The following is a 26656-nucleotide window of genomic DNA, read 5'->3' as shown; positions in this document are numbered from 1 at the left end:
TCATCAGTTTTGATTTGATAAAAAGTGATTAACGTTAAATTTTATACGTGCGGAAATTTTTATTCTTCCTCTGATTTTCTTCTTATTCTTTTTTTTTGGAAATTGAGCAGTGAATTGAGTTGCAGTTATTCCATTGAACAATTCTGATTTGTGCACATTATAATTGTACCTACAGTTTATTGACTAGGTTGTTTTATCATGGAGGTGGGGATTGCTTGCTCATCTTCGAGTAGTGCCGCAAACGTCTTAAAGAGAGTGATATCGTCTGCGACAAGGTCGAAGCCAGAGGGGGCGGGGAAGGCCGATCGACCCTCCGGCTCCGCCAGAAAACCTCACATTTAATTTTTTGAAATAGAATTTTTTTACACGGTCTAACTTCCGACGTTTAAGTCCTAACTCCACCACTGCACAACAACTCATCTCATATTCATTTTGTTCAGTAATTTTGTTCTTTCTTGGTTCGTGCATATCATCACACATGTACCACCTTAGGAAAATATACAATATCCTATTTTTCTATTATATAAGTTTTAAATTGTCGATTCATTTATTTTAAATAATCCATCAAAAAAAATATGTTTGAAAATAACAAAAAAGACAAAAAGATATGTTTGAAGAATTCCATGTTGGCTTGAGAAGACTTGTATATAGAGAGGAAGACCAAGACATATTATGGAGAGGACCACTCATGTCTCCATCATTTGTTAACTTTGCAGTAGAATTTCAAAAGATAAAAATATTGACAGAAAAGTTAAAAAAAACCTTAGATTTATTTAACAAATAGAGTTTAAATTTTTTGTTACCGCATTACTCTTTTGTTTAACCCGGTTGGATTTAACGGTTCACAATTTCAGACGTGTTTACTTAAAAAAATATTAAATTTAATAGAGCTAAGATTAAATTTAAAGGATAAGATATTAAAATAGACTTATAATTTCTAGAAAAGTATTAATTTGGATTCTATGTACAAAATAACACTAATATAGACTTAATGTTTAAAAAATTGTACTAATTTAAGTAGCATTAGCGGAACGAGACACGTCATTGATATTACTCCGTTAAGTTATGTCAATTGTAAATAGAGTGAGAAATCAGAACTTAACATAATAATAAGAATAACGTGTCCAATCCGTTCTCGAGTCCTAAATTAATACTTTTTTTTAAACATTAAATCTATATTGGTGATATTTTGTACATTGAGCTTAAATTGATACTTCCCGAAAAACCATATTCCTAAATTTAAACACTAACATTCATTACTATACCACTATTTTATTTATAATTATTATTAAATATTTAAAAATATATAATTATATTATAAATTAAATAATTAATTATTATTTAATATTATTTTTTTCTAGTTAGATAAATATCATATTATATGTTCTCAATATAATTAGTATTTAAACTTTAAATATATATAAATTTAAAATTTAAAAATCTAATAAATTATTAATTTAATTTAATTTAATTTATAATATATATATTTTATTATTTACATACTAATAATATTAGTAAAGCTAATAACTATTTAGTTTCAAAACATTTCTTTTTTTCATTTTTATATATATTAAATTTTAATAATTTTTTTTATTTTTTATATTAAATTTAATAATTTAATATCTCAAAGTATTAAGAAATCGATATTACATTCTGGACCTGATGGATTTAATCTAGGATTTTATTAAAAATTCTTGGACATAATTAGAGATGATATCTCCACTGCTGGGTCAACATGGTTTGATCTAGACATGGGCATGGGCCGGCAAGCCCGCCCGCCCGGTCCAGGCTCAGGCCCAGACCCATTTAGCCGGGACTGGACACATAAAAATGTAGTCAGGTCCGGCCTGGCCTAAGCCCATATAAGCCCGTTAAAATTGGGCGGGCTTGGGCTTTGCATATATTACATCGGGCCGGGCCGGGCCGGCCTGATACAATATATACTGTTTTTAAATGTTATTATTAATTATATAAATATTATTATTATTAATGATTTATTATAAATTTATAATATAATTATATAAACAAAAATCAAAATAAATTTCTTAACCTAATCTTTCGCCCTCCATCAACAAAACATTGTCGTCCTTCACACCTCAAAGAAGAAAAGAGAAGAGCCTCGTCTTCATGCGGCAGCCTGCAGTCCTTCACACACCGCCGTCCTTCACCATCGCCGCAGGGAAATCGCCGTTGTCCGCCGCAGGGAGCCCTCCTTCACGCCGCAGGTTTGTTTTCTCGACTATCTCTTTCTCCCTCTTTCTTCTCACTCATGTTTTCTCTCTCTAATCCTAGGCCCTGTTAAATTCCGGTAATTTCACTGTGTTTTTGTCATGATTTTGGTTTATTTGTTGCATTGTTTAAGTCAGAGAGATCCATTGATCTGTAATTTTGATAATGTTTCGGTTTTTTGAACAGATGTGGAGGTTATCTGAAGTGTGGGCATATTGTATTGATTTTGATTTTGTGTTTTTGCTGTACTGTTTTGTTTTCTTGGTTTTTGTCAAATATCTATTTGGTTTGATAATGTTTCCTTTGATTTTGGTTTTTATCATGATCTTTTGATACTGTTTCGTTTGATTTTAATACTGTTTTGTTTTCTTGGTTTTTTTTGTCAAATATCTATGGATTCATGTATTAGTAATTTAGTATTATATTATATATATCCATGTAATGTTGTTGTATAATGTTGGATTATCCGTAATCCATGTATTATATAATTATATTATATATGTTTTGTGAATTATTCTATGTGTTTGTGAATTATTTTATGTGTTTTATGAATTATTCTTGACATCCTTCTCGAAGAGGTGTTTTGTTTTGTGAATTATCTCTGTTTTTTGTTTAATTATATATTTTTTTTAAATATACAGATGGGCTTGGATGGACGGGCTTGGGATTCGTATCTCAGGCCCGAGCCCAGCCCTAGCCTGAGCCCGATAAATTTCCTGCGGGCTGGGCTGGGCTTGGGCTTAGCAGGTTTTATGAAAAGCCTGACAGGCCCGGTCCGAGCCCGGCCCATGCCCAAGTCTAGTTTGATCAAGGTATGTTCCCCTCCGAGCTTAATAATACTATCATTACTCTCATTCCAAAGTGTGAGAATCCTGTTATTATGAATGAACTTCGTCCAATAGCACTGTGTAATGTTATACTCAGAATTTTCTCCAAAGTCTTAGCAAATCGATTGAAAATGCTTTTGCCTGGAATCATCTCTGGAAATCAAGCTGCTTTTATTAAAGGAATGTCTATTTATGACAACGTATTGATTGCATTTGAACTTATTCATAGCATTAACAATAACGTTGCTAAGAAAGTAGGTAATGTGGCGCTAAAGGTTGATATGAGTAAAGCATATGACAGTGTGGATTGGAATTATCTAAGAGAATTGATGCTAAAGTTGGGTTTTGCAGATAAATGGGTGAATTTGATAATGCAGTGTATATCTTCTATGCAATATATGGTTAGAATAAATGATCAGTTGGTTGGTCTTGTTTGTCCAAAAAGAGGGCTCCGCCAAGGTGATCCACTATCACCGTATTTATTCCTGCTTTGTGTTGAAGGGTTGACGTCATTATTGGTGGCAGTTGAGAATAGGGGGTTATTGCATGGGTGTCGAGCTAAGCGAGGGGCGTCGTCAATTTCACATTTGCTCTTTGCCGATGATGCATTCTTATTTTACCAGGCTACCATATCTGAAGCTAGAGTGTTAAAAAAAATTACTCAGATCATATGAATTAGCTTCGGGGCAAGCTATAAATTGTCAAAAATCTGGAATCATGTTTAGTAGAAATGTGGCAAATGATCTCGCTATGGGAATTTCTAGTATTTTGGGTATTACTAGTCCATTGAATACGGAAAGGTATCTGGGTCTTCCATCATTGGTGGGCAGAATGAAACGAGCAATCTTTGCACACTTCAGAGACAGATTATGGCAGTGACTACAGCGTTTGAGAGGGAAAGGAATGTCAAAAGCTGGTAAGGCTACACTTATCGAGCAGTAGGGCAAGCCATCCCAATCTATTTCATGAGTGTATTTTTGCTCCCTATATCGATGGCTGAGGAATTACAACGAATGATGATTTCGTTTTGGTGGGGTAATAAAAAGTCAGGTGGGAGAGGACTGAATTGGATGTCATGGGACAGATTATATGCTCCAAAATTGATGGGAGGACTGAGTTTCTGAAATTTCACAGCCTTTAATCTTGCTATATTGGGAAAACAGGGATGGCGGTTATTTACCAATCCATCTTCGCTTGTTAGTAAATTTTTCAAAGCTAAATATTATCCAATAGGGGATTTTATGGGAGTCTCATTGGGGCATTCACCAAGTTTTATATGGCAAAGTATCTGGAGTTCTCAACTAATCATTAGAGAAGGAATCAGATGGAAAATTGGAAACGTTCAATCAATAAATGTGTGGAGTGAGAGATGGTTGCGTAATGAGGATGATGGCTATATACGAACCCCTATGGTGGAAGGGTTGGAGTATTTGAAAGTTAATGATTTGTTTATCCATAATTCCAATGATTGGGATGAAGAGCTGTTGGAGGAAATTTTCGAGCATAGAGATATTACATAAATTCATAAACTGGTCGTTGGTACTTTGAGTAGTGAGGATCGGTTAATATGGAAATTCCATTCTTCGGGACGTTACACAGTGAAAAGTTCTTACCGATTGGCTACAACGTTGGAAGCAGGTGAAAGATTTCATGTTCAGGGAGCTTGGAAAAAATTATGGTATGCTAAAATATCACAAAAGGTCTGGCATTTTGGTTGCGAATTAGCACGCAATTGTCTCCCAACATGTGTGAATCTTCAATTTCGTGGGTTACAGGTATGTAGTACTTGTGTGATATGTAACGAACCTTGGGAGGATGGATGACATCTTTTTATTGAATGTGCAGGAGCTATAAGAGTGTGGCAGAAGGCGGAACTTCTGGAACGAATTAATGCGGAGGCGACATCATGGTTTCATAATATGATTAGAGCAGCACCGGAACAAATTGTAAAAACATTTTTGATGCACCTCTAGAGTTTATGGCAGGCTAGAAATACCTGTCTTTTGCAGTATGAGATTCGCACAATAGATGAAATAGTGGTTCAATCTTGCACAGTACTTAATGATTGGTCAGAAGCAAATGCCTTGAGAAATCGGACTGGTACGGGAGAACAGCGGATCAGAAATACAGTAGTAGGAAATATTTCATCTGTTGGTTGCACGGCTTGGCACCCGCCATCAGAAGGATTTCTCTCGTGTTGTGTTGATGCCACATGTTTTAACGATGATGGTCGTGCAGGGATAGGAGCATCAGTACGAGATGTAAATGGGCAATTTGTAATGGGGAGATGTGCGGGTTTGTTATGTTGGCCGACAACACAAGAATGTGAGGCCGAAGCTCTATTGCATGATATGCAATGGCTAGAAGCTGATGGAATAAGGAATGTGGTTTTCGAATCTGATGCTAAACAAGTGATTGACGCAATAAATTCTAGTTATGTTGATGATTCTGAATTTGGGGATAGAATTTTCAAATACGATCGATTCTAACATCAAATGACTCTTACTCAGTTAAATGGATACGACGGCAAGCGAATGTGATGATACATGTGTTAGCATAGTCTTTTCGTTTATCCACTTGCCCTTCTTTTTTTAATTTATTGCCGAGTTATGTTTCTGATTCATTGTTACAATTTTGCCATGATTTGGCTCATTAATTCATTGTTTTTTTATTCAAAAAAATATTATTATTATATATAACTTTTATTACTATTGTCACTATTATAGTATATTATAAGGTTAAATGTAAATAACATGATGTTTTTGAACCCCGATGGAACTCTAAACCATGATAAATTGTTTTTCCCGAATTTTTTACTGGTATGATTTTGACAACCATGATAAAACGATAAATAAGAACATTATAACTATTTTTTTTTTTAAATAATTCATCTTTAAATTGTGAGTTGCTAATTAACAAATATAACTTTGTAGAAATGGATAAATATTTATATCTATCGATAGGATTATAAATATTTTTCCCACTATAACTTTAATACGTCATATTCTTAATCACCTCCTAAAAAAACGTCATCTGCACATGTTATAGCCAAATTTAATCTCAAAGTTTTAAGGCAAGTGTAGATTTAGCTTTAACATACAAAATAATATAAATTTAACCTTAACGTTTCCAAGCAAGATCAATTTTAGCCTTACCAAAATTTTAAAAATGCCAGTTTGACTGTTATTTAACTGTTATATCAATCTTCAAAACAAGTTTGTTGAAAACTGAAGCAATTTCGTACATTTTTTATTGGTTATTTGTAACTATATTAGTAACACGGTAAATATTTTAGATATATTGACAAAAAAAAATTATGATTAACTTGTATGTGACAGTCTTAGTTGTTGGCATTTTAATAAGTTTTTTGTGACTGTGTTAAGGACGCATTAAATATCTTAGACATAATTAATGTTTGGAATGTCTGATTAGACAGTTAAATAATAGTCAAACCAGACTTTTCCAATTTTCGGTAACTTATGACTAAAATTGATCTTGCTTGGAAACTTTAAAGTTAAATTTAGACCATTCCATATGCTATGTCTAAATTTGCACTTCAACGTAAATGTTAGGACCAAATTTAGCTTTTATCCTTTAAAAAAATGAAAAGTATTTTTAGCTCTTTATTAATACATGCTAGTTATTTGATGTCACGTCATATACTTTAGGGTGTATAGTGTATAATTTAGGCTTCAGATTAAACTTTTAGGTGATATTTGGTTCATGGAATAGAGCTGATTTTTAACTTTCTCTCCTCAAATTTTAACTTAAGAGCCAAATTAAGAGGCTATTGGACATGCTCTAAGGTTTGTTTGAGTAGTTCAGGGTTTTAAGTCGCTTAAACTAGATCTCTAGTTTGAGTCCTAGCATACGGCAAAAGTTTTAATTAGGATATGATCCACCTAAAAGGTGTCTCATGAGCCTCGAACCAAAAAATCAGATAAATTATAAAAAAAACTAATAAAAATATATGAAAATTATATTTTAAAAAGAAAATATTCATTTGAAATAATTAAATATAAATATTAAAAATGGAATAATATGATAAAATAAAAAATTATTCAAAACTATTTTCAGAATAAATAAGTAAAAATAAATAACTATAAGGATTAAAAGTGAATTTAGTCTGAATATAAAAAAGTAAATATAAATAAATATAAAGGTCAAAATGAAAATTAAAAAGTAAGTAGAATTTTATGAGAATGATGAATATGCATGATAGTAAAAGAGATGAAATAGAATGAAAAACCTTATGGGGTTGGATAATAAGATTAAAGAGTACGAGGTAAACTCAAAAAAAAAAAGATAATAATTGCATTAGTAAAATAAACGCAATAAAATGAAGGCAAGATTATAAAATTGGGTCAAATGAAAGACCTATTTACATATTTAACCATTTACTCAACCTACTACATATCTAGACTGTTTTTGTATGACTTTCTCATGATACTCCTAACATTTCCTCTTCCCCCTTACACGAACGGTCTCTTTACGCTTCCTTAACCTTTCCTCTTCCCAGATCTTTGATCTTCCTTTCTTCCTTTATATTTCGTGAAATCTGCACCATTTCTCTTCTTCCTCTATTCATTTCTTGATTCTTCATCTTCTTATTGCTAGAAAACGACGCCATGGTTCTTCATCTTCCTGTTTCTGCTCGTCTCTTGGTTTCTTTTTTCTTGTGCGGTTCAAAGCAATTGTTATTCTACGTTATTTCATCGTATGGTTATTGTCGAAAAATATAAGTATCTACTGTTTTCTCTACGTTTTTTTTCTAGAAATTCACTTAGCATATTCCGTTTTCGCGAATATATGCAAGGAGAAAGAGCCTGAAAGATGATGATTTTACTTCGCGCAACGATGATTTCGCGAAGTCTGCGAGGGCAAAGTTCATGATTTTTCGCGAAGTCTGCGAGGGCAAAGTTCATGATTTTTCCCTCGCAGACTTCGCGAAATCATCGTTTCGCGAAGTAAAATCATCCTCTCTCTTGCACATTTATATTTGCATACTTCGCGAATCCTCATTTCGTGAAGCTAAAATCTTCTTTTTTCCTGCCTAACACGATTAAATTTTTCTGAAGGTGGTTAAATACATAACATCCATTTCTGGAAGGCGGCGTACTAGGATGCCATGAGAGCCATCCATCCCAAAAGGTCTGGACTTCCATTTCAAGATTGGTCACATTTACTTTAAAATGATTGGTTATGAGTTATTTTGTCAATCTTGTTGTGTACCATGTGATAAGTCCATCCCAAAAGGTCTGGACTTCCATTTATCATCCCAAAAAGTCTGGACTTCCAAATAAAGGAAGAAATTTCCATCCAGATTCGTCACGTTCACTTTGAAGTGATTTGTTAGGAGTTTATTGTGGCAATCTTGTTGTAAATTTTGATAATGTTATGATTTTAATGTTGTTATTGTGGTAATCTTGTTGTAAATTTTGATAATGTTATGACTTTAATGTTAGAATCCGTTGTTGTTTGACATTTTTTGTTATATACCACTTAGTGAATTTTGTTAAAAACATATCCAGACTTCGCATATGCTAATTAAAATCATCAACTAAACCAAACATTAGCTTCGCAGGCTTCGCATATGCTAATTAAAATCATCAATTAAACCAAACATTAGTTTCGCAGGCTTCGCATATGCTAGAATCTGCGAAGTTAGACGGGAAGGAGACAGCCGCGCCGTAAAATTACAAACATATTGAGGGTATTTTGGAAAAGTTACACAAAAACAGTTTAAATATATAGTAGGTTGAGTAAATGGGTTAAATATATAAATGAATCTCCTATTTGACCCAATTTTATAATTTTTCCTAAAATTTGCCTTTTCCTTAAACCCTCAAAATAAGCACCTCCAAACAGAAGCTTTATAATTTTATGATTAAACACTTTGAAAATCTAAATTTTTTAGAACAAAATAATGCTTGTGATTTTGATGTTAGTTAAAATAAATTTTATATTGTTAAAGTTTGAGTGAATTTTTAATATTACTATTAAAGTTAATGACGTGAAAGAAATAGTTTTTATTTAATCGATTTTTTCTTATATAATTCATTTAAAAAAATACACAAGAAAAAATAATATTCAATATAAAATTCATTTTTACTCTCATTCGGTAGAATTTTTGAATCTATACTATATATAATTACGGAAGCAGAGAGAAATGAGAAAAGTGTTTTAGAGGTCTTTTTGATGAGTTGTCAACGTAGTAAAAAATCAGATTAAAAATATTTAATTAATTAAAAATAAATATTTAATTAATTAAAAATAACAAATTTATATTTATAATATATTAAATAATTACTAGCCTATTAATTAAAATAATAAAAGAAAGCAAAAGTTACGGGAAGATGAAAAAACACAAAGCAAAGGAAATCCAAAAGTCACAAAGAAACTTCTATATAAAGCATGATAGATAGTATTCCACCATTATATTCATTGGTCACTATAGATAATATTATATTTCTGAAGGTAAATATTCGATTTTTTTCATATGTTGTAGTTATTTTATTCTCAATTAGGTTGTTGTTTTATTTTTATTAAACAATAGTTGTTATAGTTTCATCTTTTAGATTCATTTCTGTTGTTACCCAAATGAAACTTCTGACCGGATCACGTCCCTGTGAGGCGCCGTTGGGATCGGCCGGGGACACTCCGATGCCAAAGTCAGTAACAAATATGGCGAATAAACTGAATGGACAAAGCTTAGCGAAAAGTAAGTATGAGTGAATGTACCTTGATAGCCTAGACGTAGGCTATTTATAGTAGATAGATTTGTAACTTCTAGGTAACTAGAGAGTCTCCATTAATGCTCATTTAATGGAGGTTACAAGTTACTCTTAACCTGGCGGGTTAAGACTATTAATGATTCATTTAATGATCATTATGGCCGAGTTGACGGTTAGCCGTTACTTAAGTAAGTGGAGAGATTCGCCTTAGAGATCCGCCAGCGGATCTCTTAGAGCTGACCCAGGGGGATCCGTCGGGCGGTTTTCTATGCCACGTGGCATATTTGAGGCGATTATCTCTTTTGGTCCTTGCGATAATATCCCGATGTTATCAATACCTCTCGCTATCTTATCCATGTTTTCTTTTTTATTTATCTTTTTTTTCCAAACTGATAGCTTCAATTGAAGAAATCCGACAGAAATAGAAGATGCATGAACAACTAAAACCGGAAAACACAAAAGTGTCAAAAATTACAAGAAATTCTTATGTTTCTCAAGGTAATTATTCGATTTTTTTCATATGTTGTAGTTATTTTTGTTCTCAATTGTGTTGTTGTTTTCTTTTTATTAAACAATAGTTGTTATAGTTTCATTTTTCAGAGATGAAATTCAATTTCGGTCGTTACCCAGGTTCCATACCTCTCGCTACCTTATCCATGTTTTCTTTTTTATTTGTCTTTTTTTCAAAATGACTAAAATAAAGATTTTGTAAATTTGTCTTCTTTTTTATTATATATTGCTAGGTGTTATCGTTTCGATTGCTAACTCTTAACTAAAATTTAGATTTTCGGTTTTATATGAACTCAATTTTTGGCTTTCTCAATTGTGATGTTGTTTTATTTTTATTAAACAATTATTGTTATAGTTTCATCTTTCAGAGATGAAATTCCATTTCTGTCGTTATCCAGATTCCATACCTCTTGCTACCTTATCCATGTTTTCTTTTTTATTTATTTATTTTTCAAAATGACTAAAATAAAGATTTTGTATATTTGCATTCTTTTTTAGTATATGTTCATAGGTGTTATCATTTTGATTGCTAACTCTAACTAAAATTTAGATTTTCGGCTTTTTATGAACTCAATTTTTAGTTTTAATTGAAGTTAGATTGATTTTTGTAATTCAGAACATGTTGCAATCCACTCATTTTTTTAGTTTGAGTTTAGCTAATTGATATGGATTGTATTTGTTATTTTTATGCATTTTGGTATAAATAGATATAAAGTTTCACACGATAGTTGTTCATTGAAGTTTGAGACATATTAAATAAAATATTAAAGAGATATTGGAATATTATACTTACAATGAAGTTTATTTCAATATAAATTATGTTATATTATAATTATTATTATCAAGAAGTTATTTTTTCCCAATTTTCTAGACAAGGAGATTGTAAGCGTCTAATACGCTTGATAAGATGTTTATTCTTGAAGAATGTGGATTATGCTAGATACGAATTCAAAATCAAGGTAAATAAAAATAAATTTTGATGCTCAAAAACCTAAAAATGTACATTAATTATGGATATTGAGATAATTGCTTTTGCAACATTGGCTTATATAATTTTTAACTATTATATTATGGTTCGTACAAAATTGTTAGTATTTCAAGAGTTTTTAACAGATGAAAATGAAATATGATCATAAGACAAATTATTGAAAAATATGAATTAAGAAAATATTATTATTTGAATCTCTTCAAGTTCTCAAATGTTGAGCATAATGATTCTAATTAATATAATTAATTTCACATATTAATTATAAAACGTTTTTTTTTACTGAGTGGTTACAATTGCGATTTAATTCTATTTAACTAAAATTAATTTATGGACTTAATACTTCATTAAGAATAAATAAAATGTTTAATTAATGGGCAAAAAATATTTTCACTCTCCTCTTTATACGCTTATGTCTCGACATTCTCTCTTATTTTCAAAAAAAACAAAAAACCCGAGAGGAAGATGGTTCTCTCCTAATTATCTTTTTCGTCCCTTCATTTTTTTCAATTCTTTTGTTTGTTTTTCTTACTTACAAAATTCAAGAATATATAATTATTAGAAAATATTAATGAAGTCAAATAAGTGATATCTGCGAGTCTGGCTGATATTCTATATAGTGAAAGAATGAAGAACAAATTGATCGAATGTCTTGATGAGAAATTACGAGATGAAAATATGAGAAATCATCATCTTAAACTGATTCAATTAGATATATTGGGTTATTGTAGCAGAATGAATAATTGAATTCGAATACTTGGTGATCATGAAATTCCATCACCCAAAATAATTATTATCAAGATGAATTTGTGACTAATTCTTACGAATTTTATTTTTTTTATATGTAACATATTGAATTGATAAAGTTTCTTCTTATGCAACATTAGAAAAGTATTTATTGTAATAGTTTATAGAATAATATATTGATGTTGCTTCCATTTTAACATAGATTGTAATTCTTTTGTATCGTAGATATAATATTTAATTTTAATTGTAGTTTAATTCAATTTTTGTTTAAACTATATTGTAATTCTTTTGTATCGTAAATATAATATTTAATTTTAATTATAGTTTAATTCAATTTTTGGTTTTTTTATTATAATCTAATATATTTCTTAATTAATCTGCTATTTTATTATTATTGTTTCACAGAATATTTGGAATATGAAAATGTATTAAAATTCCTAAAAAGTACAAATCATTAAATTTTGTAAAAATAAATAAACCATTCATCTTTAGTTAAAATTCTATAAAAAAAAGTAGTCAATTATTTTTAAAATTAATTTAATTTGAATTATCATTAAAATATATATATTAATTTTAAATATACATAATATAAAAAAATTTCATAGCATGATATAAAATTATTTAAAAGTAAATATCTCAATTTATTTATTTATCTAAATTATATAAAAGTTTCATATCCCGTGCATCGCACGGGTTTTCGACTAGTAAAAATAATAAGGGTAAACCCCCTAAATATCCATGCATTTTTTTTTTTGGTAAATGGAGTGACTAAACAACACCCCAAACGGAACAAGAAGAAAGAAAAACCAAGAAAAGAAACAAAACTGAACTATGTTCTAGGCAGATGGAGTGTTCCGTTTCCACTTATATCGGCAAGTAAGATGTCATGAAGGCCTACAGGCGGTCCATCACACTCGTGATGACCTAGAGGAAAAGTTCCTACGAAGTTCGCCAACCAGTCGGCTGCTCGATTGCCCTCACGGAGGGTATGAACAACTCTGACCTCCCAATCTTGCTTTAATAAGCGTTGACACTCCTCAACCAACCAATAATACTTGTGATACGACTTCCCTTTACTCTGAATCAGTTTGACTAGCTGGAGAGAATCCACTTCAAATTCGACCTTTCTGGCTCCTAGTTTCCATGCCAAGCCAATCCCGTAGTACAAGCCCCAACATTCTGCTAACAACGCAGTGCTTATCCCTAGGTTGCAGACAAACCCTCCTCTCCACTCTCCCGTATCGTTCCGGATCAGACCACCACATGTTGCGGTTCCTGGATCCCCTTTGCTGCTGCCGTCGCAGTTCACTTTCATCCAGCTCTCATCGGGCCTCAGCCAGGCCATGATCTGGTCCCGTGCCTCCCTTGCACTTCCTTTTCCCGTTTCAGTTCCTGTTTCCGTGCGCGAAACCTCCTTCACTTGGTGAATTATGAACTCCCACTTATCCAGCGTCTCCTTGCTTATCCCGTTAAAGACAATGTCATTCCTCCATCGCCAAACCCACCAACAACCTGTTATAAAAATAATCGGCCATCATACCCCCTCCCACGACACCTGCGTCTGCAGGTTCATTTGAACCCATTCTTTTATATTTCCTGAGAAAAATTCATTCCTCCATCGTGTTGGTATGAACAATTCCCACAGGTCCCGTGCCGCCCGACAATCACGAAGAAGATGTATAATTGTTTCCGGTGATCTGCACGTGGGGCACCTATCATCCTGACTGCTGACTCTATTCTTATTAGTAAGAATCGCATCGTGATAAACTAGCCATATAAAAAACCGCATCCGTTCGGTCCCCGACGCTTTCTAAATTTCCTTCTAATCCGATTCGCTCTCATCAGCCTCATTCCTCTCATCAGTCCGTAGCTTCTCATACGCTGATCGGATGGTGAATTGACCCATTTCTGTCAGCCCCCACGACCATACATCCTCTTCATCATCATTCGGAAACAAGACCACCGCCGCTAAACTCATCAGATCATCCGACCGGAGAAATTGGCTTAGTCGCACCCAATCCCAACCACCTTAATCAAGCTAGTAATCTGCTACTTTCTTCATTAATTCCTCCTCCGACGGTGGGGAGATAGCCTTTTCTCGTAACCTTATGTTCCCAAGCCAGCAGTCCATCCAGAACAAAGTGTTTTTTCCATTTTTCACCAGCCTGTGCAGGCCAATTTTAACATCCCCACACCTTTAATAATGCTCTGCCAACTATAACTCTTTTCCTTCCTGTTCCTGAACATCTCCAACCCCTGCTTTCCATTTGAATATCTGCCTTTAAGCACTTTAACCCAATTTGTATCCGGTTCGCACAGCATTCGCCACCCTAGCTTTGCGATACTCGCTAAGTTCGCCTGCCGTGCCCGACGAATACCGAGACCGCCCTGAGCTCTGGTTCGACAAACCACATCCCATCTCACGAGGTGCATTTTCCGCCCTCTATCCGAGCTTCCCCAAAGAAAATTTCTGCTAATAGAATCTAGGTTGCGGCAGATGCTTGCAGGGAAAACTGTAGTTTGCATCAAATAGCTAGGTATTGCTGACAGAACCGATTTAATTAAAGTTGAGCGTCCCGCTAGGGAGAGGCTTCGTTCTTTCCAACCTGCTAGCCTTTCTTTTGTTCGATCTATCACATAACCATAGGTGCTCTTATTAACTTTCTCATGTATTAATCTGACACCAAGATACTTCCCAATATTCATCGTGCTTTTAATCCCCAATTCCTTCACAATCTCCTCATTCTCTCGGTTTCCAGTATTAGCTGAGAAGAAGACGCAGGATTTATCAAGGCTTACTCTCTGCCCCGAGCTGTCATAAAAATAGGTAAGGGTCTCTTTGATTAGCGCTGCTAGTTGTTGGGTAGCCTCGGCTAACAGAACAATGTCATCTGCGAAGAAGCAGTGAGTTATTTCAGGGCCATTTCTTGATAGTACAACTGGCTTCCATGAACCTCTCTCCATAGCATCAAGGATAAGGTGACTGAGTCGTTCAAGGCACAGGACAAACAGGTATGGGGATAAAGGATCCCCCTGCCTAAGCCCTCGGGATGGCTTAAAACCAGCATCCTTTTCTCCATTCCACAGAACATGCATGAAAGAGGAAGTCACACATGACATAATTATAGAAATCATACCTGGCGGCAGGCCCAGTACTTGCAGAGTATCGTGTAAGAAGCTCCAGCTAATTCGATCGTATGCTTTCTCTAGGTCGAGCTTGAGAAGCATGAATTTCTTTTTCCCTTTTTTCTGATTGAAAGCAAACACAGCTTCCTGGATTAAGATTATATTGTCCGTAATTTGCCTTCCCGTGATGAATCTACACTGCATCGGGCTGACAATCTCAGCGAAGAGGTTCCAGCCGACCAATAATGCACTTCGTAATCATTTTATAGCTTACATTGCATAGACTGATAGGTCGGAACTGAGCTAGGCTTTCAGGATCTTTTATTTTGGGAATAAGGGTGATTAGAGTCATGTTCAGATCATCCTCTAATATTCCCTCATTAAGTCCTCGTAGGACACACTCTCAAGTGCTCAGCTCAACAATTTCCCAAAATTTCTGATAGAATCCCGCTTGGAGTCCATCCGGACCGGAGGCTTTCCAAGGTGCCATTGATCTGATCGCATTCCTGACCTCATCTATACAGTACTGCCTTCCCAAATCCTCCAAATCCACATCGCAAATCGTGGGGAACTTGTGCCTGGTCTTTAGCTGAATCCGGGGCGGCATATCTTCATGATATAATTTCCCAAAATACTCAGTTGCCATGCTTCTAAGTTGATCCGTATCCCAAACCCATATCCCATCCTTATCTCGCAAGCCTGCTATCTTATTCCTTCTAGTCCGGATGATCGTTGATGTGTGAAAAAACGTCGTATTCCGGTCGCCTTCTCGAAGCCATTGAACCCGCGACTTCTGTTGCCAGTAAAGCTCCTCTTGTGCAAGGGTCCTGGTCAGTTCCGCGGTTAGCCGCCTCTCAAGACGTAACAGCCCCCTATTACAGTTTCTTGCCAAAGCCCTCTGAACTCTACCTAACCTTGCATAAAGACGGTTTTTCCTTCCAAGAATATTCCCAAACTCTCTCTGATTCCAATCCATTAATTTCTCTGTGAGGCCCTTTATTGTAATCTGTAACGATTCTGAATGTTGCCAACCCTCCTTCACCCAATCCCGGATAGAATCATCTTCAAACCAAGCAGTCATAAATCTAAAAGGGATTTTTGGTTTCCTCCCTTCATTCATAAAATCGATCAGGATTGGAACATGGTCAGATTGCTTCCGGAAATTTAATTCTCCAATCCGTTGAACACAAACCCCTGTCTAATCTGCACGCTACCCTTGTGCGGGGAGAAGATCCCCGATACCAAGTGAACCGAGGTCCCATAAAGCCCAAGTCCACTAAGCTCAACTGATTAATCCAATCTGCAAAAGGCACGCACCTGTCAAACGTGCTAGCCGAGCCGCCCTGTTTCTCCTCCATTGAGCGAATACAGTTGAAATCCCCATAGATAAGCCAAGGACTATCAACACTTTCCCCTAATTGCTTCATCTCAGCGAAGAAAGATCTCTTAAACTGCATCTGTGGTCTAACGTAAACTGCAGTGAACAAAAAAGAGCTATTTCGCCAGATACCACTAGTGAGGGTCACTTTGCAATGGATGAATTGAATATTCTTCAATATCACATCGATTTTCACAAGGTTCTCATCCCAAAATAACCAAACTCCTCCACTATAACCATCCGCTTCCACCAACTCTACATTCGGTAAGTTAACCTGTTTTCCAATCTCCATAGCACGAGTACCTGGAATTCTAGTTTCCAAAAGACACATGATAGTGGGATGATGAGTACGTACCATATGCCTTAGCGAGCGTTGAAATACGGTGCCACCGGCACCGAAATAGTTCCATATTATAATCTTCATCATTAAAATTAACAGCAGGAACTACGCACCCCTTGGGATACCAGTACACTAGGCCTGGGGTATTAATACCCCATCCTTCACACCCTTTGTAGCCTCTTTAACCGATCTTTCTCGTAGGAGCTGATTGAGTCTATCATTCCCTTTGAGTGCCGGAGTTTTTAATGCTGTTCTGTTCTTATCCATCTCACCTATGACAAAGCGGTCATCAGGTTTTAGTCTAGTTCTCTTCCCTCTTCCTCACGCCATTCTCGAGCTTTCTGTATCCCTGGCTCCTCCCAATTCCACCTCCATATCTTCAACAATCAAGCTTGCAAACCTATTCAGATTATTTTGTGCAGACTTGCCACCATTTTCCTTTCCTCTCGCGCCTTGGCGAGCAACTGTTTTCCCTTTCCTTGCGGCTCCCATATTCACATACCGTGTTATTGCTTTAGAAGCTTCATCAACTTGTGTTCCAAATCCACTAAAGGTCTTTGCACTAGGAGCTGATTACTTTTGTGCCTCTGCAGCAACGAAAGGATTTGCTGTTTCTGGTTTCCATCCCTCCTCTTTGCCATTTGCATTCAAAGTCTGCCATGTTGTGCGCGTATTAAACCTCCTCTTTGGTCCAATCATCCAAGGACCATAAGTATTCAATTCCCCTTTCTGCTGTGTTTCGGTTCTAGGCTCAGCGCTTTTTTCCATCGCTTCTGTACCTCCGTCTGTCATTATCCTATTTGACTCCTCTATTGGTATGTTACTTGTATCTGGCTCTTTCTCTGGTATTGCACTTGGCCATATGCAATTAGCGCGAGTGTGCCTATATCTGCCACAATGGGTGCAAGCAATATGTAATCCCTCATACTTAACCCGTTGTTCATCCCCTTCCAGATCGAATTGAGCAACAAGTGGTTTTAATAAGTCGATCTCCACACACACACGTGCAAATTTACCCCTCGTTCTCATAGCTGTATTTTCATCCACTCGAACCGGCTTCCCTATCACAGTTGCCAATCCTAATAGAACATCCTCATCATAATATAACAGCGGGAGTTGGGGAAAACGTACCCAGACCATAGACTTCTCCACGCAAGCATCAATGGGGTTAAAAGAGGCGGACCAGGTGCGGACTGTTAGATAATGCCCTTGGATTAGCCACGATCCGTCGTCAATCACATGATTCCTATCCATGTCATCATCGAACTGTACCATATGAAAGCCTTCCCCTAAATCCATCATATTAAATCCTGCAATCGGTTTCCATAATTCAGAGGTCCGTTTCTGAAGCGCAACATAACCCAGATTCCTTCCAAAAATTTTGATCACGAGAGCCTTCTCCTATGGTTTGGCAAGTTTCTTTTTCAATTCGGGATCAATGGTGATTCTTGGATGAAGCGGGTTCGATTCATTCGCCTCAATCTTTACTAACCCTGCAGTGCACAAATCAACCCGGGCTCGCGGAGGCGTACGAGCCATCTTGTTCGCAGCAATATCTCTCCATGAGATTCTCGCAGATTCCGGCGGCGTATTTAGAAGAGGCTGGCCGTCAGGTGGGACAGTGAAGGGTGGTCGGCGGTCATGGTTGAGGGGGTCTAGGGCTTGGTTCGCGATCATTTTTTGTAATCTCCATGCACTTTGAACAATGATATCTGAAAAGAAAAATTGTTGAAACAACAACTTAGTTTTTTCCGATTTTTTAGTTTGATACTATAAAAATAATGGAATTAAAGACCTAAAAATAAAAATTTCCAAAAATTAAAGTTAGTTCAATATCACATTTAGTATGGAATCATTTTTTTTTTAATTTTTCAAAATTATCATTTTCGAAATTCTAAAACATTCATTTTCTCTATCATGACTAAATAACACATAAATAACCTCAAAACTAAAAAGTTGAAAAATTAAAGTTGCTTAAAATATAAACTTTTTAATTTTAAGATCGTCAATGCTTATTTTAATTTTAAAGTCTTTGTTTTTAATAAAACGAAAAACTTCAATCATCTTCTTCTCGCAAACGAAAAGATCAGTTACCGTTTGGACATTTTTTTTTCTACAGATACCAGATACCAGTTTGATAAATTCTGAAAGCAAATGAATTTTTTTCAAATTTATCTAAATAATAATTTAATCAAAAAATTTAAAGTGGTTTAGGTTTGTAAAAACAGTGAAAAGCGATCCGACTTTAATAATCTTACTCTTTTTTTCAACCATACAAAAATTGCATGGATAAGTTACTAAAATAGGTTTAATGTTTTTTTGAGAAATATCAATTTAGGTTCCGCATATAAAATAGCACTAATATAGACTTAACGTTTAAAAAACAGTATCAAATTAATATCGATAACGAAATACGACACGTTATTCATATTACTCCATTAAGTTCTGATTTCTCTCTCCACATACAATTGACAGAACTTAACAGAGTAATATGAATTACATGTCACGTTCCGTTATTGAGATGTAAATATTGATACTCTTTTTTAAACGTTAAACATATATATTGATGTTATTTTATACCTATTTGAGTGTTTTATCCCTTTAATATTTCGTTATAAAAAATACAATCCCCAAATTATTAAAACGTAAAATCACTAATTATTTTTGGGATAAGGTACTAAAATAGGTCTAAGATTTTTGGAAAAGTACCAATGTAGACTCAACGTTCAAAATAACACTAATATAGACTTAACGTTTACAACATAATGTCAATTTAGGCTCAACGTTTACAATATAGCATCAATTTAGGCTCCACGTACAAAATAGCATCAATATAGACTTAACGTTTACAAAATAATATGAATTTAAGCTTAACGTTTACAAAATATATCCAATTTAAGTTAAACGTCACAATAGAAGGCACCTTAAATTAGGGTTAGGCTATGCTTACTTTGTTTTTGACAAAGTAAGCCTTACTTTGTTTTTACCACTATTGGATGAACTTACTTTGTTAAAAGTCCACCATCATCCCATGGATGAGATCCAGTATGACAAAGGGTTAGGGTGTGATAAGAAGCTTATTGTGTGACATAACAAAACTACGTAGTTTTGATGATAATTAAAAAGGGCAATGTGGCAAATTTGTAGATAAAATGAAAGAGATGATAGAGAAAATTATTTTATTTCTTTTCTTTAAAATACATTTTCCCGACATCTCTAACATTGTTTTTCGAAATTTTTTATACTATTAGACTTGTCTAAATTAGACGGTCATTTTAAGATCCATGAACCTCAAGTAAAAAAAATTCCGGTGAACGGAATCCGGGTGGACGTTTTCCGGTGAGAACAAAAGTGTCCAGAAAATTCTCAAAAAAATCCAAAAAATGTAAAACATTATTCTAAGAAACTTTAATTCTTGGGTCGAAGTGGGATTTCTTACGGTTTAGTCTCAATGAAACTTTTTCCTTAATTTTATCCATTTTATATGCTTCAACAATTTGTTGGGTCAAAACTATAAGGAATCTCACTTTGAGACAAGAACTAAAGTTTCTTAAAATGATTTTTTAAATGTTTTGGAATTTTTTGATAATTTTCTGGATACGTTTTTTGTCCTACTTACATTGTTCCAAATCAGTGTACCATTTGTTCCAACATAATACTTTTTGGGTTTTGCTATTCGTCGCCCCTATTTTACTTACCGTCGCCTCCTGTTTGACATTTTTGCCCTTTTCATTTTTCATTCAAAAAAGGGGTTAATACACATATTTACCCTCGTATTTTATCGAAAAAACAAATTTGCCCTTATTTCAAAAAAATTCACAAAACTCTCCCTGAGCTTTCCACGGACCTGCACATATGCCCTAATCTAACGGGGTTGTGATTTGGCACAAACGGCGTGCCACGTATGACGCCACGTCCCTCCAAGTCATCAGCCAACACATTAAAAAAATCCACGTTGGCAACTCACCATATATAACAGGTTTCCCTCACCTTCTTCTCCATTTTCAATCGTGATTTGGCCCTTCCTTCTTCTTCATCCATGTCGTTCTGAAAGACAACGGGTTAGGGCAAAGTGAAAGCTGATTTTTCAAACTTTCTAGACGTGTTATTCAAATCACAAAGATGACAAGTGAAATCTCGGTTGGTTCGTTACATTCTATGCGCCATAGGAAGATGGAACAAACGTACGATGATCCCCCCAAATTCTGCTACTGTAATTTGAAAGCACCCAGATGGACGAGTTGGAGTGACGACAACCCTGGAAGAAGATTTTACGCTTGCCCTAAATTTCGGGTATGTTTATTGTGTTCTCAAATTAGGGATTTAAGATACAGAAAATTAGGGTTCATCAACATATTTGTCTGAAATTAAAGGTTTATGTCTGAATTGGTGGATTGTTGGAATGTTGAATTGATTATTAGTTTATTTCTTAGTTTGATTGTTAGTTTGCTGATTGAAAAAATGGGTTAAGATGATATGTTTAAATCTATATGTTATTAAATCTACAGGGCAAAGGATGTGGCTACTTTGACTGGCCTGACGAGAAGCTATCGGCTAGAGCAAAGATTGTGATTGATGAGCTCCGTGAACAAATTAAGCACTTGAAGGAGGAAAATCACACGTTGAGAACCGAAGGAGAATACACGTCCAAGGATGATTCATTGTACTGGCAGTCCCTTATACAAACTCAGCTTGACAAGAATCATGAATTGGGAGTTCGGCTAAAGGCTGTGAAGAAAACTAAGAACATCTTAATTGGGTTACTTGTCATCACTTGGCATTTGCTCATTTACATGTGGTTCAAATGAAGTGATTATGTCTAGTCATTAGATAACTTATGTTGTTTTGTAATCCCATGGGAGTAGTTAGTTGTATTTTGGTATCTTAGTGTTAAGTGTTGAAACATCTTTCCACGTGATTTTGATTTGACAAAATTGTTTAAGTAAAATTAAATATATTCTAAACACACTAAGTTTAAATGCTTTGATTTATTACACTAATGTGTTTGTTCAATGTTGAGTTAAAATTGTTTATAAGACATAAAGACTAAAAGGCTTAAAGCCCAATACGGAAGTCAAAGCCCAAGTCAAACAGATCCAGACCACTCGGCCCGCGTGTGCAAAAACACTGTCGTTGTGTACAAAACGCAGCTCAGCGGAAGAAGGATCGAGAAGACCTTCGTTGAACAACTTCGGAACGAAGCTGCTGAGTTGTATCGACAAAGAGTACAAGACAGCAGCTGAGCAAGAACAACTTCCAGACAAAGTATTTCTACTTTGGGTAAAGTTCAGAAGGCACAGAAAGCTGTCTAGTTGACCTTACCATAAATGGAGAGACATTCTGCCGGACTGACTAAAAGCTGCTCAGCACTGACCGAAGACAGAAAATACTTGAATCTGATTGGCCAAGAGCACTGAGCAGGACTGAATGACAACGACAGGAAGCCGTTTCCCTCCAACGGTTATTTCGAAATTCGAAATAACTGATGCCTCAGACGTCTCTATAAATAGGGCCTTTCAGTTGCTTCATTCAACACAGAACTTTATCAAGTCATTACGCTAACCAAAATTCTACTCAAAGTTCTGTGAGAAAAAGCAAAGCAAATACTTACACCAAATTCTATATCTTTTGTGTAAAAGTCTAGAGTGATTATTCAATCATCTAAGGTGTCTTAGCAATTGTTGTTTAGGACAAATCTTTATCATTTCTAGAGATTAGAAAGGAGAGGCTGAGTACTCGGTTATAGTACTCAGCAAGAGATCAGGAGTGAGTAGAGGTATAGAGGAATGTACTCTTGTTATACTCAGCTTCTAAGTTGTAAAAGGTTTGATGCTCTACCGTTAAAGAGCTCAGTAGAGAATTCGAAAGCTCGGAACGTGTTCCGGGGACAGGACGTAGGCTTAGAGGCCGAACCTGGATAAATCTGCTGAGTAACATCTTTCTAACCTTAAACTCCTTAATATATATATTGCTTGCTTAAACAAAACTGACCAAGTAAAGAGGTCACGCTGAGTTGTGTGTATTGAGTATCTGAGTTCAGGAATAGACTCAAGTGCTATCTCCTGACTCAAAGAAAGAAGCTGACTTAGTCACCAGTTGACTAAGCTAGTGTCTTAATTTACTCAGCGCGCTGTGTAATCCTTTTTCAAGTAAAAAGAAGTCAGCCTTAACGTACTCAAATTTTAAATAGTTCCTATCCCCCCCTTGGAACTAACTTGTTACGTTATAAGGGACCAACATTAAGTAGATAGTATATCAGTGAAATTGGAAAACTGTGTTACGATGTATTTTGGTATCCATGGGATTAAGTCGATAGTATTTTAGTGTCAATTTGGACTAAGTTATGATGTATTTTGTTGTCCTTTTGGACTAAGTTATGTAATGAACTAGTGTCCGTTGGAATAGAATTGGAAAATTGTGTTACGATGTATCTTCAATACTCTGATTTTATTTTATTGGCCTATGAATCGTATCATATAAATCTGATGGAAATAACAGACAATTTGCTATTCTTTCTTGTATGTGCTATTCTCTCTCTGTATTTCAACATGGTCCTATCAAATTTTCTTGACCTTGGTGGATATTGACAAGGTGTGTAATCACTGAATGATGCGTTACATGCTGGAAAATTGATAGTTTCAGTTTCTTTGATCTCAATTTGATGATGAGTCTCAAAGTCTAAGAGTGTTGGTGGTGAATTTGTGTTGGATGTTGTTGTTTTTGTTCCAGGGGTCGAAACATCACAGCCAAGTTTACTGGGACCTCAGAGTGATTTATAGGAGGAGGCGTTGTACTCTTACGATGTATAGGGCTGAAACGTGCATTTTGTGATTAACAAACCAATTCAGAAACCACACAAACACAGTTCACCAAAACTTTTTACTTTCTGTTTCATTCATCTTTCATCTCTAGTTCATGAGTCAACAACCATGCCTCATATCACAGTTTTGCACACTACTTTTTTGTGTGCAAAAACACATTGCTAGCATGTCTCAAACCAAAATCTTATCATAATATTAGCAAGAAAAATACTCAATTAGACAAAAGTCCAACAAAAACCAGTAAAACATTGGGAGTTCATTTTCTGGTTTCTCCTAACTGCATAACATAAAACAATCCAAAGCTAGACCATCTTCTCTCATATTGCACACCATGTTATGCTATATGCTTAGAGGACCAGCCTTATTTGAAGGCTCTAGACCATTTTCCCCATTTCGCATCCCTGTGATCCATTGCCTGCAAACACGATTATAAATTTAGGATTTTGATTTCCAAATGAAATAAACAGTGAAAGTTCTCGCCCTTTTGAGATAAATTCTCACTGCAGTTTATTGTTAAGTTGGAGATCTGATAAAGATATTCCAAATTGAGTATGCCTAGCTCCCTGTATGCCTGTAGGAGTGTTATCAGTTAGACAACACAAAGGGCTGCTAGGGCCAATGGGGTTGCCTGAAAATGACGGCAATTGAAATTGCCCATCAAGAGGAAAGTCCAAGTGTTGTGGAAACAGCAACTTCTTTCTTGGAGGCGAGAATGGTGATAGGTGGATGACTGCCATATTTGACACCAATTCAACCAACCATGGGCTGACTCGTTTTACACTTTGTAGCAAATATGGCTCATCCCATGTCACCTGCAATGAGAAGTTGCATACTAAACTCACTTAACATTAAAGCAAGTGTGAAGTACAAGGGATAAGAAAAGAAACTCAAAAATATCAAACTCAAAAATATCATCAGCATCAATGTTTTATAGTTTAATAATATAATTATTAGATCATTGAGAAAAGAAGAAACTGAAAAATATATTAAGTGAACCAGAAAACAGACAAGAGAAAGTTAGTTAAAGTTGCATTATAATTTGCTAGAGAATCCCCAAAGGACAAAATTTACAAATTTTCTAGTAAGTATAAGGGATCAAAATCTGTAACCAAAATATTCACAACGTTTGATAATTACATATATTTATCAAAATATTCACGTGTGACAAAACAACATGTGATGCCCAAAATATCCAACATATCCAACAAATTTAAGGTTTCTTCTTTTGCAGCCCGATCCTCTTCTCCCTTTCTGCTTGCAAGGCATTTCCGGTAACCGCTTTTTTGCCATTCCACATTAGTCCTTGTCCTTCAAATGGGAGATCTGTAGGCAGCAGATCCTCCCCCCTGAATGGTATCCTTCTTGTACCAGTGTGTTCTCTCGCTATTGTGCGCCTAGCATGCCTTAGTTCATGTTCAGATGGGATGGGAAATATAACTTCAGGGTCAGCCTCATGTACCAAATCTGCCATACCAGGGACATCAGCTACTGCATCATCTACTTCTGCTGCATCTTCATTCATACGTGCCTATAAATGTGGTAGTTGTCAGACACTACCAATGTAAAACATAGTTTAACAAATGCGTAAAGCATACCTTTCCTTTCCAAGTATTGTGTCCTTGTCGTATAGCCTCATAGAACCGATTAGTAAGATCTTTGTACTGTTGATCCGATGTCAAGACTGTAGTATCTTGGTAGCTCATTACCTACTGTTGCCCCCTCTGCTGGTGCACTTATGGCTCCTGCCCCCCTTGCTTGTGCATTTGTTGTTGCTGGAACAATTTCAACGAAATCCCCTAAACCCTAAACCCTAAACCCTAAACCCTAAACCCTAAACCCTAAACCCTAAACCCTAAACCCTAAACCCTGGTGCATTGGCTGCTGTAGTTTGTGGAGTTGCATGAGTCCTGGTGGATCTTGATCTCCTTGCACCAGAACTGGGCGGTTTTGAACTATTGTTGAGAGGCCTACCCGTGTTAGTGGTTGCATCATTTGTGGGGGTTGCATCATTGGTGGGAGGTGCACTTGTTGAACTATTTCCTGATGTCTGACCTGGTACCTACAAGAACTTCAAATGTCAACATGTGATGTCAAATAACCAATTTTTATTTACATATGAACTTACTTACCCTATTGCACTTCAGCTTGTTGTGGCCAAACACCCCACACTTACTACACTTTTTCTTGTGACCGGCCCTTGACAATTTCTGTGTTTGGCTTTGTCTGTCAGGTTCTGTAGATCCCCTAACCCTTTTCTTCTTAGGCCTGCCTGGCATTCGCACTATTGGTGGAGGAAGTATTGGTTCAAATGCATCAAGATTCCAAAAAGCCTTTCCTCGAACTGGTTGTAGCTTGTAACTATACGTCTTCTTGAATGTTGATATGTGATAGAACATAGATATCTCTTTGAGGGGATCCATCCTTTTGTGCCTTAATGCACATATTGCATGTGGACAAGGTATGCCAGACAACTCCCACTCTCTACAAGTATATACCTTCTTTTCCAACATTACGGCATACCTATCCTGTCCTTCACTGACCTCATATCCATCATCCCCATTCCATTCCACTCTGCACATCTGAGCAATCTCACTGTTTAAATTATACACTTTCATGCACTTGGGACTCCATTCTTTTTTCCATTTTGTAGCTTCTTTAGCACAGTCCTTCAACTTGCCCATCACCTCAAGTCTAATCCCATCAAGTAGTCTGTAAATAGACTTCTCTCTTGGTACTTTAATCCAAGCATTGAAGCTCTCAACATGATTGCTGGTGACGATCATGTCCTTACTTCTTCCACTGAAATACGCCCTGCACCATCTCTGTGGGGGATAACTGACAAGGTGTTCTGCTGCTTCTTTTGAAATGGACCCTAATGTATTTAGGTTGTCCTTGAACTCTTCGGGATAAGTACTCCAACTGCAAACTCAGAACCACTTACTAAGCTCCCCACTCCTCC

General features: G+C 35.6%; 1 long non-coding RNA gene across 2 annotated transcripts; it reads left to right on the top strand.

The window, feature by feature from the left end:
* Positions 1 to 2063: 2063 nt before the first annotated feature.
* On the top strand, positions 2064 to 5727 carry LOC136223321 (uncharacterized). Of its 2 annotated transcripts, XR_010685907.1 has the most exons (4): positions 2064 to 2225; positions 2871 to 3041; positions 3408 to 4831; positions 4902 to 5726. It is a non-coding gene; the product is annotated as an uncharacterized lncRNA (long non-coding RNA). The 2 variants fall into 2 exon arrangements; XR_010685906.1 differs by having other exon boundaries at positions 3408 to 5727.
* Positions 5728 to 26656: the final 20929 nt, after the last annotated feature.

Source organism: Euphorbia lathyris, chromosome 3 (genome assembly GCF_963576675.1).
Source record: "Euphorbia lathyris chromosome 3, ddEupLath1.1, whole genome shotgun sequence".
Classification (NCBI taxonomy): Eukaryota; Viridiplantae; Streptophyta; class Magnoliopsida; order Malpighiales; family Euphorbiaceae; genus Euphorbia; species Euphorbia lathyris.
Note: the sequence above shows the minus strand (reverse complement) of the source record. Positions and strands in the feature narration are given on the sequence as shown.